This window comes from Sus scrofa, unplaced genomic scaffold, assembly GCF_000003025.6.
Source record: "Sus scrofa isolate TJ Tabasco breed Duroc unplaced genomic scaffold, Sscrofa11.1 Contig905, whole genome shotgun sequence".
Lineage (NCBI taxonomy): Eukaryota > Metazoa > Chordata > Mammalia > Artiodactyla > Suidae > Sus > Sus scrofa.
The window spans coordinates 49,281-61,826 of NW_018085344.1; the positions used below are offsets into that span (position 1 = coordinate 49,281).

At 52.1% G+C, this 12,546-nt stretch overlaps 1 long non-coding RNA gene across 1 annotated transcript in view; it reads right to left on the bottom strand.

Moving 5' to 3' along the window:
* Positions 1-12,277, bottom strand: part of LOC110259142 — a 30,702-nt gene extending 18,425 nt beyond the window's left edge. The window contains exon 1 of the long non-coding RNA XR_002341337.1: positions 10,758-12,277. This is a non-coding gene — a long non-coding RNA (uncharacterized LOC110259142). The remainder of the gene's footprint in view (positions 1-10,757) is intronic.
* Positions 12,278-12,546: the final 269 nt, after the last annotated feature.

The window sequence follows — 12,546 nt, forward strand, 5'->3', positions numbered from 1 at the left end:
CCTGTCTACAGAACAGAAACCAGCTCACAGACATGGAGCACAGATTTGCAGTTTCCAAGAGGGAGTGAGTGGGTTGGGGGGAGTTAGTTTGGGGTCAGTAGCTGTAAACTGTGACAGTGAGAATGGATAAACAGGAGTTCCCTTCCTGAGTCACTGGAAACAAATCTGACGGAGAAACATGAGGTTGCGGGTTCAATCCTGGGCCTCGCTCAGTGGGTTAAGAATCTTGCATTGCCGTGAGCTGGGGTGTAGGTCGCAGAAGCAGCTCAGATCCCGTGTTGCTGTGGCTCTTGTGCAGGCCAGTGGCTATAGCTCCGATTAGACCCCTAGCCTGGGAACCTCCATATGCCATGGGAGCACCCCTAGAAAAGGCAAGACGACCAAAAAAAAAAAAACCTGCATAAGCAATGAGGTCCTGTTATACAACACAAGGAATTCTATGCAGTCTCTTGGGATAGAACTCGACGGAAGAGAGTAAGAAAGAAGCAGTGAAGCATAATCGCAGTGGAATATTACTCAACCACAAATAAGGAATGAAAGCATGCCATTTGCAGCCATGTGCATGCCCTAGAGATTCACACAGGAAGTCAAGTCAGTCGTAAAGAGAAGACAAACACCTCAGTATATATGGACACACACCTCCTGTTCTAACAAACCTGTAGGTCAACAAGCCACCAGGTCAAACTACCAAAGACCTTACCCCTTCAGAGATCCCAAGGCTTTGGGGAGCTGTGGGCCCAGCAAACAGGGGTACAGACTACATACCTCCCTCTTAGGTTGTCACTGGAGTGTGGACAGGGGTTTCCCTTGTGGGGTCACCCGTCCCCTCTGTGGCTTCCCAATCATGCCCAGAATTGTCCTCCTGCAGGAGGAGGAAGCAGGGTCTCTCAGGCATATGAACACGACACTGCTCGGTCCCAGACTCTGGCCTCACCGCTCCTGCCCCTCGGCTGGAGCAGAAACTGGTCAAGAAGGACCCTCAGCCCCAGAGGAAACCATCTGCAGACAGCGTCTCGGGGACACAGGCAGGACGGTGCAGCCTCCTGAGCCAAGCCCAAGCCTCTGGAAGAGAGCTCCCACGTAACAGCCGAGACCAAAAGCCAACAGCATTCAAGTGAGAGGCAGAGAACAAGAGGAGCCTTGTGGTCCCGGGAGGTGGGGGAACTGGGGGAAGCTGGTGCAAAGGGACCCCCTCCAGTTAGAGGATGACTCAGTCCTAGGGGTGTGACGGCCAACAGGATACGTGTAACCTACACGGCCGCACACTATAGAGCAGGTTTATTCAAAGTCAACCTTAAGAGTTCTCATCACAAGAAAATAACTTTGTCAGTCTTGATTTGGGTTTCTCCAGGAAATAGTCATTCCATAAAATTGCTCTAGCCGTCATCTCACGATGTAAGTCACTTGACCATGCTGGACACGTGAGGCTAACCTGGTGCTGCGTCCCTTCTACTGCAAACATGGAAGAAAAGTGGGGGAATGTATTCACCAGTACTTTGCAGCTCTGCAGACTTGTGCAGACTCAGACCCAATAGGAGGTAAGAGAGCATGAAGGAAAACCTGGGTCAGGTGTGTCTAGAAATACGGAGTCGCTCTGCTGTGTAACAGGCACTAAAACAGTGCTGAAAGTCTATTCCAAACACCAACTTGTAGAAAATGAGATGGCGGAGTTCCCCCTCATGGCTCAGTGATAAGGAACCTGAGTAGGATCCGTGAGGATGTGGGTTCGATCCCTGGCCTGGCTCAATGGGTTAAGGATCTGGCTGTGGCACAGAACAGCAGCTGCAGATATGAACTGAACCCTAGCCTGGGAACTTCCATAACCTGCAGGTATGGCCCTGACAAATAGAAGGAAAAAAAAAAAAAAAAAAACCACCAGCACCAAAAAACAAACTCAAGAGAACTGAAAATAGAACGACCACATGATCCACCAGTCCCACTCCTGGGCATCTGTCCAGAAAAAGCCGTAATTGGAAAAGATACCTGCACTCCTGTGTTCACAGCAGCACTATTCCCAGTAGACAAGACATGGAACCAACCTAAACACCCAACAGAGCATGAATATAAAAGATGTGCTCCATGCCCACAATGGAATATTACCCAGCCATAAAGAAGGATAAAATGATGCCATCTTCAGCAACATGGGTGCACATACAGGTGATCATACTAAGATGTTGGTCAGAAAGGGAAGGACAAACACCAGCTGAGCTCACTGCCATGTGGAATCTCATATATGACACCAACGAACTTATGTAGAAAAGAGACTCAGACATAGAGAATGTATGGTTACCAACGGGAACAGCTGGGGGAGGAATAAATTAGTTTGGGGTCAACATACGCACTAGTATAGATAAACTCAGTAAGCATCAAGGCTCTCCTATACAACCTAAGGAACTATATTCAATAGCCTGTAATAACCTGCACGAGGTAAGGTACTCAAAGTGATACATGTCTAACTGACACCCTTTGCAATACACCTGAAACACAGCACTGTAATTCACTATACTCCAATGGAATAGAAGTTAAAAAAAGTGAATAGAGGAGTTCCCGCTCTGGGGCAACAGGATCAGTGGCATCTCTGGAGCCCTGGGACGTGGGTTTGACACCCAGCTGGCACAGTGGGTTAAGGATCCAGCATTGTGATACAGGTTGCAACTGTGGCTCAGATCTGATCCCTGGCCTGGAAACTCCATATGCCTCAGGCAGCCACAATAAACAAACCTTCAAAAACTAAAAGACAGCTGTGTGTTCTGCTTCCTAATCAATCTCTGTCCAATCCCGGCCACCCTGGCCCTGTGGCCTCATTGCCTGAAACAGAAAGACCATGCAGGGCAGGGAACACGGCTCACACAGCCCTGCAGGAAATGCAGCATCATCACCCCCAAATCAAGCCATAGGGGCAGAGCCCCCTGGGCCCAGAGACACCATCCTGGATGACACAGCCATGGGGGGAGGAAGAATGACAAGGGGCTGCCGAGAGAGGCCTGAGGGAGGCCACAGGGGTGGCACAGACAGAGGAAAACACACATAAACGTACACAGACCTAAGAACATAGATGCCCAGACACAGAATAAATATAGACACACACAGACCTATGAATACACACAGATGTATAACCAGACCCACAGACGCAGGAATAGAAACACAGACAACAATATAGACACAGAATGTAAACACAGGGATCCAAAAACAGCAACAGATGCAGAGATATAGACATAAACCTATAAACATACATGGATGCAGTAAGGCAGTTGCTACACAGACACAGGTGCAGGAATAAAGTCAAACAAAGACAGGCTGATGCAGCAATGAACAGACACACACAGACAATTGCAGAGACTCTTAAGTGCAGGACCACAGATGCAGATATATAAACACAGAGAGAGGTCCCCTTGCCCTCACAGGCTTTCCCAGCCAAGTGAGAAGACTTACAAGGGGTGAGAATTCCCTCAGAAGCCCAGACTCTCCACTCTGCACTGGGGTGACCTGCAGGTGACAAAGCCACTCAGCAGCTCTGCCCAGGTATCTGCTCCAATGGAGAGGACACAGCCCTGCTTTCTGGCTGTTACAGGAAGCCTGGGTGCCTCGCAGGAGCTCAGACCTGGGGGCCGAAAACCAAGATGCCAGCTGAGCAATAAAGACCCCTGAGCCCCTTGTCAGCTCCAGACATGGCCGGCAACACCAATGATTGAAACAAAGGGCTTATCAGACACAACTTAGAATAGATTTACAAGGAGAGCCTGCTGAATAGCATTGAGAACTATGTCTAGATACTCATGTTGCAAGAGAAGAAAGGGTGGGGGAAAAAGGTAATTGTAATGTATACATGTAAGGATAAACTGACCCCCTTGCTGTACAGTGGGAAAATATTGATTAAAAAATAAAAAATAAAACACAAAGCCTCTTCCTGAATCCTCAGGTGCCCAAAAGAACCGTCTTAGCATAGGAGAAAACGGGGACCCTCAGAGTCACATTAAAATCAAAGACCAGGGAGTTCCTGTCGTGGCTCAGCAGAAACCAATCTGACGAGCATCCATGAGGATGCAGGTTCAATCCCTGGCCTTGCTCAGGGGGTTAAGGATGCAAAGTTGCCTTGCACTGTGGTGTAGGTCGCAGATGCAGCTGGATCCCAAGGTGCTATGGCTGTGGTGTAGACCACTGGCTACAGCTCCAATTCGACCCCTGCCTTGGGAACCTCCATATACCTTGGGTGAGGCCAACAACACACACACACACACAATCAAAGACCACAAACAAGGCCCGTGAAACCCATCTGGTCATGAAACCCTGAGGTCACCCCAATGTCTCATGGGCACGCCATCCCCCACACAGGATTCTTCAAATGCACACTTTTTCCTTTTAGGGCTGGATCTGTGTCACATGGAGGTTCCCAAGCCAGGGGTCGCACTGGAGCCGAGGCTACTAGTCTACACCACAGCCACAGCCTTGCTGGATCAGGCCCTCGTCTGTGACCTACATACACCACAGCTCACAGCAGTGCCGGATCCTTAACCAACTGATCGAGGCCAGGGATTGAACCCATGTCCTCACGGATACGAGTCATTCCAGCTGAGCCACTACAGGAACTCCTGCACGCTCTTGTCAATTCCTCAAAGCCACAGGGCGTTGGCTTCGCCCAGACCATGTGCAGAATCTTGAGCTAAGAAAATGCTTCTCTCTGCCAAGATCCAAACGCCCAGACCCTGAGCTACCCTGCACATCCCGCCTTAACACCGGGTCACCCTGGGTCAGTCACAGGGACTCATGATCTAGGGGCGTTTCACAAAGTTGAGGCCTCACGGTGTTTCTGCCACCCAATGTGGGGCATTTCCACACCAAGGAATCCCCCAGTTCCCTTCGGACCCCAGCTGAGTGTCCTCTACTTCAATTCACCTGGGAAACGACCCCCAGTTGGCACCAACCAGCAGGGGAGGGCCCAGCCCACAGGACTGGCCCCACCTCACCAACAACCACAGGCAGGGGCCCAGGTCACCCCCACTTCTGTCCAACCTCCTGCAGACACAGGGTCCCTGAGCCCCCACCACACAGAACTCGGGCAACATGGGACTTCTCTGCTGCTCATCAAGGGGGGCAACAGCCAGAGGGGGAGCAAGATCTGGGGGACCCCCACGTGCAGAAGTTGCTGTCCCTCTGGATCTTGGGGTGCAACACCCTCCCAACTGTGGGCTCCCCAACCCAGAAGCCAAGTCCCTTTTGTAGGGAGGTTGCCCTTGGCAGGACTGAGAAGCCTTGGCCACTTGGCAGCTCTGGAGGCTGGGGCTAAAAAGCCAACCTTCTAACCTCTAGGTGGGTTCCTCAGGAAACCAGCCCCACCTCACTAGCATCAATAGCATTAGCATACACACAGGTGAGCTTGGGCTTCTCAGGAATAATCAAAGAGGCTCTGCTCAAAGGTATGTCTCAAGAAATGGCTAGGGTTTTAGGAAATGTGCTCTAGGGACCAGAGCCTCATGGATGAAACTCAGCCCTGAAGGCAATCATCAGTGGCCTTTAACAGAGAAGATGCAGAGAAGCCAGGGGAAGGATCTTGGAGAAAGTCCTCCTGGATGAGGGGGGCCCTCCATCCAAGGACACTGTCCTCCTGAGACAGTACAGGAAACAGAGGAAGAGCCATGTTTAGATGGAGTGGGCAGTGAGGCCACCAGCAGCCCAGGGCTGCCTGGAGCCCCAGAAACTGGAAGGACCCTGCCCTGGAGCCTCTGGAGGGAGCGCGGCGCTGGGACCCCTTGACCTCAGTCATCTGTCTCCAGGGTTTGGGGAGGGTGGGTTCCTGGGGTGTTAACCTGCGTGATTTGTGGCCATTTATTATCACAAGCCCACAAAACCAAACTCCAGAGCAAAGAAAACCCATCTCTACTTCCATGAGCCTCCACACATGCAGTTATGCTGCAGAGATCCATCTGGCAGGAGAAGCCAGAGAGAGCGGACTACTTATTTCCAGAGACTGAGCCTCAGCCTTGCAAAAGCAGAGTGCCCGCTCTTAGGCAGCTGGGCCCAGGGAAGAGTCCCCAGTGTGGTCGTCCCTTTGCTGGGTCAGACACAAGTATTAGAACTTTGTCCTAAGATGTACCCGGGGGGAGGTCACAGCCAGCAGACCCAAAGTGTGTTCCAAATCCGTGCCCACCCTGCACCAGCCACCCCACTTCTTCGGTCAGGACAGGTGAAGCCATTTGTCCTTTTCTAACTGCCATGAAAATCATCGAGGGTTTGATATACCTAAGGACACAGTCTAATTGGGGGTGTAGAGAATTCGCTCTGATTAGAGAAAAAATGGCTAACAGGGAAAAAAGTGAGATCTCGGAGGTCGGCCATGAGGAGGTGTTTGATGGAAAAGTGGAAACATTTAATTGTTGAAAAGTTACTTTTCTGCTCAGAGAACTTCTGACCCCCAACGTGGCATGTTTCCACACCAATGAATCCAGCAGGTCCCTTCAGACCCCAGCTGGGTGTCCTCCAGGTCAGTTCACCTCAGAAAGGACGGGGTTGGTGCTAACGCTGAGATAGATGGGGGCCCGAACCCCCAGGACTGCCCCCGCCGAACCACCAACCAGAGGCCCAGGTCACCTGCACTTCTGTACAACTTCCTACAGGTGGAGGGTCCCCCCAGCCTTCCTCACAGAACTCAGGAACCTCATGACTTCATTACTCTCCCTAAAGGGTGAACAGCTAGAGGAGGAGCTGGGGGTGGTGGCGGGTCCCAGAAGCAGAAACTTCAGTCTCCTAGGAGTTTGGGGTGTAACACCCTCCCAACTGTAAGCTCAACCAAGAAGCTCTCTGAACCCCCTTTGTAGAGAGGTTCCTTCCACTAGGCAGGACTGGAAAAGCCTTGGCCCCTCAGCAGCTCTGGAGGTTGGGGGTGGGGCTCAAAAGCCAACCTTCTAACCTCTAGGTGGGCTCCCCAGGCAACCAGCCCTGCCTCATTAGCATAAATCTCATTTGAATAAACTCATTTGCATCAACAAGTGAGCCTGGGTTTCTCAGGAATAATCAGAGAGGCTCTGCTCAAAGGTATCTCTCAGGAAATGGCTAGGGTTTTAGGAGCTGTGTGCCAGGGACCAGATCAGCCCCGTATCCAGTCATGAGTGTCCTTATAACAGGCAAGAGACAAGAGCAGCCACAGGAAGGGTCTGAGAGGACGTCCTCCTGGATGAGGGGACCCTCCCTCCAAGGACAGTGTCCTAAGAGACACAAGAGGAAACACAGAGAAGCCACGAGAAGACGGAGGCAGAGCCAGGAGGGAGGTGACCACTACCCCAGGGCTGCCTGGAGCCCCCAGAAGCTGGAAGAGGCAGGAAGGACCCTCTCCTGGCGCCCCTTGACCTCAGACCACACGAAACCAATTTATAGAGCAAAGAAAACCCATCTCCACTTCCCTGAGAATCAACCCAGGCAAAGTTCTGCGGCAGGAATGCACCTGTCGGGAGAATCCAGAGACAGGGAACGAGTTATTTACAGAGACGGTGAGCCTCAGCCTTGCAAAAGCAGGGCATCTGCTCTTAGACGGTTGGGCACACTGACTCATCCCCAGGGTTGTCCTCTCTTTCTTGTGTCAGACACAAGTCATACAACACTGTCCCGAGATGTATCTGAGGCACGTCATTCCCATCAGACACAAAACGGGTTTAAATCTGTGCCTGCTCTGCACCAGCCACCCCACCTCGGTCAGCAGGACAAGTGAAGCCCTTTGTCCTTTTCTAACAGCCATGAAAACACCCGAGGGTTTGAAGCAGGTACAGGCACGAATTAATTGGTGTTTTGGAGAAATCACTGATTACAGAGAGCAGAACAGCTAACAGGGGAAAGGGTGAGATTTCGGAGGTCTGCCAGGAGGAGGTGTTTGATGGAAAAGCAGAAACACATTTCCTTGTTAAAGGAAGATTACTTCTTGCTCACAGTGCTTCTGACACCCAGCGTGGGGCATTTCCACACCAGGGAATCCTCCAGTTCCCTTCGGACCCCAGCTGGGGGTCCTCCAATTCAGTTCACCTCAGAAAGGGCCCCGAGTGGGCGAAGACCCAGCCGAGAAGGGCTCAGCCCCCACGACCACCCCCATCTCACCACTAACCACCGGCGGGGACCCAAGTCTCCCACACTTCTGTCCAACCTCCTGCACATGGAGGGTGCCCCCAAGAACTCAGGAAACATGAGACTTACCTGTTGCTCAGCAAGGGGTGAACAGCCAGTCGGGAAGTAGAGGGCGAGGTGGGTGCGGGTCTCGCCTCCTGGAACTTGTCTCCATGGATTTGGGGTGCAGCCCCCTCCCAACTGTGGGCTCCCCAATCCAGATGCTCTCTGAACCCTCGTTTTAGGGAGGTTCCCCTCGGCAGGACTGATTAAAGGCTTGGCCTCTCAGCAGCTCTGGAGGTTGGGGTTGGAACTAAAATAGCCTTTTCATCACCTGTTTGGTTCCTCTGCCAACCAGTCCTGCCTCATTGGCATAACCTGGTGAGCTTGGGATTCATAGGAAAAACCAGGGATGCTCTGCTCGAAGGGGTCAAGACGTTGCCATGGTTTTACGACCTGTGTGCCAGGGACTAAGTCCTCGTGGATGAGGTGACTACATTCAGGGGCCACCAAGTGTCCTAACAGAGAAGGCACAGAGCAGCCACAGGAAGGGTCTGAGAGGAGGTCCTCCTGGATGAGGGGGGCCCTCCATCCAAGGACAGTGTCCTCCTAAGAGTCACAAGAGGAAACAGAGGAGAAGCCACGGGAAGATGGAGGCCCAGACGGGAGAGAGGTGGCCTCCAGCCGAGGGCTGCCTGGAGCCCCCAGAGGCAGCCTCCTTCCGGAGGGAGCACAGTCCTGGGACCCCTTGACCTCAGATGTCTGGTCCCCAGGATGGAGGAGGGTGGGTTCCTGTGGTTTGAACCCACGTGATTTGTGGTCATTATCACCCCCACCCCCCTCCAAAACCAATTTACGGAGCAAAGACGACCAATCTCTACATACATCAGAATTAACACATGACAATTAACTTGCAGAGATACACCTGTCAGGAGAAAGGAGCCAGGTAACTGTTCAGAGGTGAGCCTCAGCCTTGAAAAAGCCAAGTGTGTGTTATTAGCCGGTCGGCCACAGGACTAGTCCCCAGTGTTGTCACCTCTTCCCTGTGTCAGACCCAAGTCATGAAATAGTGTCCACATCGTGACACCTTAGAACCCCGATTATAACCTGAGAGGTACCTGGGGGAGGGCAATGCCACCAGCCCCAAAGCCTGTTCCAAATCCATGCCTGCCCTGCACCAGCCACCCTGCCTCGGTCAGCAGGGCAGGTGAAGCCATTTGTCCGTTTTTAACTTCCATGAACAGCACAGAGTCTGAAGCAGGTACGAACAAGACTTAATTGGTTTCTAGAGACTTCGATTAGGGAGAACTGGTAATAGGGAAAGGGCGAGATCTCGGACGTCTGCCAGGAGGACGTGATTGTGGAAAAGCAGAAACACATTTTATTGTTAAAGGAAAATTATTTGCCTGCTCACAGCACTTCTGACACCCAGCGTGGGGCATTTCCACACCAAGGAATCCTCCAGTTCCCCTCGGATACCGGCTGGGTGTCGTCCAATTCAATTCACCTTGGAAACGACCCCGAGTTGATGCAAACCTGTGTCGAGAGGGAGCCCCAGGCCCCACTACTGTCCCCACCTCACCACCAACCACAGGCGGGGGTTCCAGTTCACCCACATTTGTCTCTAAACTGCTACACAGGCTCCCCACAGCCCCCCTCACACAACTCAGAAAACAAGTGACTTACCTGTTGCTCATAAAGAGGTCAACACCCAGAAGAGGAGGGCAAGAGCAAGGTTTGGGGACTGCCACGTGCAGGAGCTTGTCTTCATGGAGTTTGGGGTTCAGCACCCTCCCACCTGTGGGCTCCCCAGTCTGGAAGCTTTATGAACCCCTGTTTAGGGAGGTTCTGCCAAGTAGGACTGGTTAAAGCCTTGGCCCCTCAGCAACTCCCGAGGTTTGGGGGTGGAGCTTAAAAAGCCAACCTTTTAATCACCTTGTTGGTTCCTCTGGCAACCACCCCACCTCATTAGCATAAATCGCATGAGCATGAACACAGGTGTGCTTGGGTTTCTTAGAAATAACAAAAAGACGCTCTCCTCAAAGGGATCACTCAAAAATTTGCTATGGTTTGGGGAGCTGTGTGCAGGGACCAGGTCCTTATGGATGAAGGTGGGCCCTAAATCCAGTAAGAAGTGTGCTTAGAACAACAGACATGATACAGAGAAGCCTCGGTCAGCACATCAGGTGAAGCCATCTGTCTTTTTCTAACAGGCAGGAAAAGGGCCGAGCGGTCTAAGCAGGTACAGGCACTATCTGATTGGGGTTTGAGATGACTGGCTCTGATGAGACAAGAAAGGCTTACAGGGCAAAGGGAGAAATCAGGGAGGTCCTCCAGGTGGAGGTGTTTGCTCGAAAGGCGTAACCACATTGGTAATTGTTAAAGTTGTTTCTCTGCTCACAGGGCTTCTGACACCCAGCGTGGGGCGTTTCCACACCAAGGAATCTTCTAGTTCCCTTCCGAACACAGCTGGGTGTCCTACCAATCAACTCACCTCGGAAAGGACCCTGAGTTGGTGCCAGTGTGTATTGAGAGGGAGCCCCAGGCCCCCAAGACTCTCCCCACCTCACCACCAACCACAGGCAGGGGTCCAGGTCACCCACACTTCTGTCCCAACTCCACCACAGGCTCCCCACGGCTCCCTTACACAACTCAGGGGACCCGAGACTTACCTGTTGTTCATAAAGAGGTCAACACCCAGAAGAGGAGGGCAAGGACAAGGTTGGGGGAGTCCCCACGTGCAGGAGCTTGTCTTCATTGAGTTTGGGGTGCAGCACCCTCACAACTGTGGGCTCCCCACTCTGGAAGCTCTATGAACCCCTTTTGAGGGAGCTTCTGCCAAGTAGGACTGGTTCAAGCGTTGGCCCCTCAGCAACTCCCGAGGTTTGGGGTGGGGCTTAAAAAGCCAACCTTTTAATCACCTTGTTGGTTCCTCTGGCAACCAGCCCCACCTCATTAGCATAAGTGGCATGAGCATGAACACAGGTGTGCTTGGGTTTCTTACGAAAAACAAGAGTTGCTCTCCTCAAAAGGATCAAAACATTGCTAAGTTTTCTCGAGCTCTGTGCAAGGGACCAGATTCTCAATGATGAATTGCTCTCAATCGAATAATATGTTTACCACAAAAGAGATGACACAGAGCCGAAGCCACAAGAAGATGGAGCCAGAAATGGTAGGGAGGTGGCCACCAGCCCAGGGCCACCAGGAGCACCCAGACCTGGAAGGGGCAGGAAGGTCCCTCCCTGGAGCTTCTGGGGGGAACACAGTCCTGAGACCCCTTGGCCTTAGACCTCGGCTCTCCATGTTGGGGGAGGATGGGTACTGTGGTTTTAACCCATACGATTTTTGTGGTCATTTATTAATACCACCCCAGAAAACCAAGTTTCAGAGCAAAGACTACAAATCACAGGTGTTACTGTTACTTCGAGACTCAACACATGCAATCTTACATTGCAGACACACACCTGTCGGGAGAAACCAAAAAACAGGGAACTTTATTTCCAGAGATGTGAGCCTCAGCCTTGCAAAAGCAAAGTGTCTGCTCTTTGACGGTTGGGCACACGCACTAGTCCCCAGTGTTGTCATCCCTTCCCTGTGTCACACACAAGTCATGAAATATTGTCAACGTCATGAAGGCATAGCACACAGATTATAACCTGAGATGTACCAGGGGAGGTGGTTGCCACCAGCCTGAAAGCGTGTTACAAATCCTTCCTGCCCCGCACCAGCCACCCCGCCTGGGTCAGCAGGACAGCCGAGGCCATTTGTCCTTTCCTAACAGCCATGGAAACCACCGAGAGTTTGAAGCAGGTTTGGGAATGATCTACCTGGTGTTTTCAAGAATTCAGTGGTTACAGAGAAAAAAACGGCTAACAGGGGAAAAGGTGAGGTCTAAGACTTCTGCCAGGAGGAAGTGTTTGATAGAAAAGCAGAAACATTTCCCTGCTCACAGCACTTCTGACACCCAGCGTGGGGCATTTCCACACCAAGGCATCCTTCAGTTCCCTTTGGACCCCAGCTGTGTGTCTTCCAATCAATTTACCTCTGGAAGGACCCTGAGTTGGAGCAAACGTGTATTGAGAGGGGGCCCCAGGCCCCCAGGACTGTCCCCACCTCACCAAACACAGGCAGCATCCACGTCCCTCACACTTGCATCCAAACTGAGACGAAGTCCCCACAGCCCCCCACAAACACTTACCTGTTGCTCATAAAGAGGTCAACACCCACAGGAGGAGGGCGAGGGCAAGGTTGGGGGAGTCCCCACATGCAAGAGCTTGTCTTCATGGAGTTTGGGGTGCAGCACCCTCCCAACTGTGGCCTCCCCAAACTGGAAGCTCTATGAACCCCTTTTGAGGGAGCTTCTGCCAAGTAGGACTGCTTCAAGCCTTGGCCCCTCAGCAACTCCCGAGGTTTGGGGTGGAGCTTAAAAAGCCAACTCTTTAATCACCTTGTTGGTTCCTC